The sequence below is a fragment of the Parasteatoda tepidariorum genome, chromosome 10, assembly GCF_982258835.1.
Source record: "Parasteatoda tepidariorum strain Cologne lab strain chromosome 10, Ptep-v5.0, whole genome shotgun sequence".
In the NCBI taxonomy this organism is placed as follows: Eukaryota; Metazoa; Arthropoda; class Arachnida; order Araneae; family Theridiidae; genus Parasteatoda; species Parasteatoda tepidariorum.
Genome location: NC_141764.1, coordinates 47,577,129 through 47,580,434, shown reverse-complemented (window position 1 = coordinate 47,580,434; position 3,306 = coordinate 47,577,129). Strand labels below are relative to the sequence as shown.

General features: G+C 31.2%; 3 non-coding genes across 3 annotated transcripts; all 3 read left to right on the top strand.

Annotated features, from left to right (window-relative positions):
• The first annotated feature begins 2,478 nt into the window (after nt 1–2,478).
• On the top strand, nt 2,479–2,550 carry TRNAC-GCA (transfer RNA cysteine (anticodon GCA)). Its single transcript has one exon. It is a non-coding gene; the product is annotated as a tRNA-Cys (tRNA).
• Nucleotides 2,551–2,776: 226 nt separating this feature from the next.
• On the top strand, nt 2,777–2,848 carry TRNAC-GCA (transfer RNA cysteine (anticodon GCA)). Its single transcript has one exon. It is a non-coding gene; the product is annotated as a tRNA-Cys (tRNA).
• Nucleotides 2,849–3,074: 226 nt separating this feature from the next.
• Nucleotides 3,075–3,146, top strand: TRNAC-GCA (transfer RNA cysteine (anticodon GCA)). Its single transcript has one exon. It is a non-coding gene; the product is annotated as a tRNA-Cys (tRNA).
• The last annotated feature ends 160 nt before the right edge of the window (nt 3,147–3,306 follow it).

Genomic DNA, 3,306 nt, shown 5'->3' with positions numbered 1-3,306 from the left:
GTAATTACAAAATTGTAAGTGGTTAACACAGTTATTCATACAATTGGAATATTAAGCTAAAATTTCTGCGGTGAATTATTACCAGTTTTGACATTTAAGAAAAACTTTTTTTACTTTTTTTTAAATATTCTTTCTGTAAACAAAGTAAGTTTAATGAGTTTCCTTTACTCCCTGGGTAAATCTAACCTTTAAGCTTTATTTCTACTATGGCATGTAATATTCTGTTGCTATGGAATATTTAGCATGATTACATTCGTTACATTACGAGGCACGAAATATATACAGATACTATTGATTGGAATAGTAGTTATTATCAAGAATTTTATATCTAAGAACATGAAAACACTTAAAATTTATGTTACGAAAAATATCTTACCTTTATCTGTAAATTTGACCTTTAACGGTAAATCTAATCTTTTAGCATTATTTACTCTATGCTTCGTAATATTCTATCGTTATAGAATATTTCGCATTATTAATAATCATATTTTTGTTAAAAAACGAGGCACGAAATACATACTGATTCTATTGATTAGAATAGTAGTAATTATCAAGACTTTAATAACTAAGAACATGTCTCGTACGGTAAAGCTTATCTTGCAATATTATTTATTTAAGGATATGTAATAAAGCAATAATAACCTGGTTGGTAGGGAGTTGAGCTCATGTGCAAGTGGTCATGAGTTTGATCTCCGACAGCCAAAGACTCCCCGTGCAGTAAAGGGTGACTGGTGCAAGTTAAATCTGTCGGGTCACAAAGTACTCCGTGTTCGTATAACAAATCAATAACTCAGAGGGTACTGAATCAGAGATTGATCGTTCTCTGATTGAGGACAAAATTACGATTTATGGAAGAATATATGGATGTATGAATGGGTCCGCCTTTTAAACGGGCTCTGACGTGTGTGTGGCTGAAGTCGTATTCTTGGCCATAGATGCCTCCACTGAAAGACAAGAAGAGCTCTTAAAGGAAACCGTACCCCAAGGGAGAAATTTTTCATCACACATTCTCTTTCATCTCTATAATTTATAAATTTATAGTATAGGGAATGGGAATTCAGGCAATCCATGAAGTATCCATGAAGAAGCCTGGTGTAATAAATGAAGTTTCAAATGATGAAATTTTTTTTATTCAAAATATCGAAATGAAAACAAATGATGAAAAGATAACTTAGGATAACGCAATGGAGAAGAAACTTAAGAGCTTCATCATCATCTTATTTATGGTTATTGGACTGTTTAGCTTGAATACGGCAAAATGACAATTAAATAAACTAGGAGGCTCAGCCAACTGCTCTCTAACGCTCGCCAACCCCCGAGAATTGCTACGTAATATAATGTCGTTCACGCCGTTCGCTGCGCTCGCTCGCCAATGAACACAATGTTCTAGCACAAAGACATAGTATTTTATCATCAAAGACATAGTATTTTATCATCAAAGACATAGTATTGTACTTATGTAGATGAATTCTACCAAAGTTCTTATTGGCTTTTAAAAAAGTATATTAGCTATTTAGATTGTACATGGTGAAAAAATAAAAACATTAGCGAAATAAGAAACATATTAGCAAAATAAATTATCAAATATTGCTTCACTAATATTCTGCATTTTAAAATTCTGCATAAATAAACGGGAAATATAAAAAAATTCAATGCATTCAATACAAACACTTAGACGTTTTTTAGATGTTTAGGAAGCTCCCAGTAGAAAAATATCAATTCAACAGCGGCCTTTTAAGACATTCTCACTTCAATTAATTAATTAATTCCTAATTGAGTTTAAATTAAATATTGTCATGTTTTTAGGGCATGAATCTGAATTGAACAACCTGATAATGCTCACTCTGGTTATTGTTTCCGTTTTTAAAAGCGCTATATGTTGAGCCACCTCAACTAAATTTGCCATGTGACATATTTAGCAGCAATCACTGGTCGATTTTCTAACGTTGCCATTCGGGGAGTTGTAATGAGGCTTTTTTTTGGTGCCGAGTAAGAGAAATATACATATAGATTGTTATTTATCCACTTATCATGAGACTTCTAACAATGTTTTTTAGTAGAGATAAAAATTAACACTAGATATATAAAGCTTATATTGAATTTAATTTCTTTCAAAATACAGACTGAAAAGTAATTTGGTTGCAAAACAAAATGAAAGTGGAGTTTTTCGAATTCAGACTATATATATATATATATATATATATATATATATATATATATATATATATATATATATATATATATATATATATATATATATATATATATATATATATATATATATATATATATATATATATATATATATATATATATATATATATATAATATATCAAATAATATATCAAATAAATATATCAAATATAATGAAATAATATATATCAAATAATAATATATCAAATATAATGAATGGTTTCCCTTTATAACTAATAATAAGAAGGGACGTTTTAATTTATTTATAGCTAATCTGTACAACAAGGGGGTATAGCTCAGTGGTAGAGCATTCGACTGCAGATCGAGAGGTCCCCGGTTCAAACCCGGGTGCCCCCTTGGATGAAAGGAAGGAACTCTCCATACAGGTTTAAATTAAGAGCTTCTTATACCTTGTAGGAAGTTTTCTTTTCCTATGAATTTTATTATACATTTCGCTTCGCAGTCGGAGTGCAACTGTGTGTTTAGAGGAAAATAAATATATCAAATATAATGAATGGTTTCCCTTTATAACTAATAATAAGAAGGGAAGTTTTAATTTACTTATAGCTAATCTGTACAGCAAGGGGGTATAGCTCAGTGGTAGAGCATTCGACTGCAGATCGAGAGGTCCCCGGTTCAAACCCGGGTGCCCCCTTAGATGAAAGAATGGAACTCTCCATAAAGGTTTAAATTAAGAGTTTCTTATATCCTGTAGGAAGTTTTCTTTTCCTATGAATTTTATAATACAATTCGCTTCACAGTCGGAGTGCAACTGTGTGTTTAGAGGAAAATAAATATATCAAATATAATGAATGGTTTCCCTTTATAACTAATAATAAGAAGGGACGTTTTAATTTATTTATAGCTAATCTGTACAGCAAGGGGGTATAGCTCAGTGGTAGAGCATTCGACTGCAGATCGAGAGGTCCCCGGTTCAAACCCGGGTGCCCCCTTGGATGAAAGAATGGAACTCTCCATACAGGTTTAAATTAAGAGTATCGTATATCCTGTAGGAAGTTTTCTTTTCCTATGAATTTTATTATAGAATTCGCTTCACAGTCGGAGTGCAACTGTGTGTTTAGAGGAAAATAAATATATCAAATATAATGAATG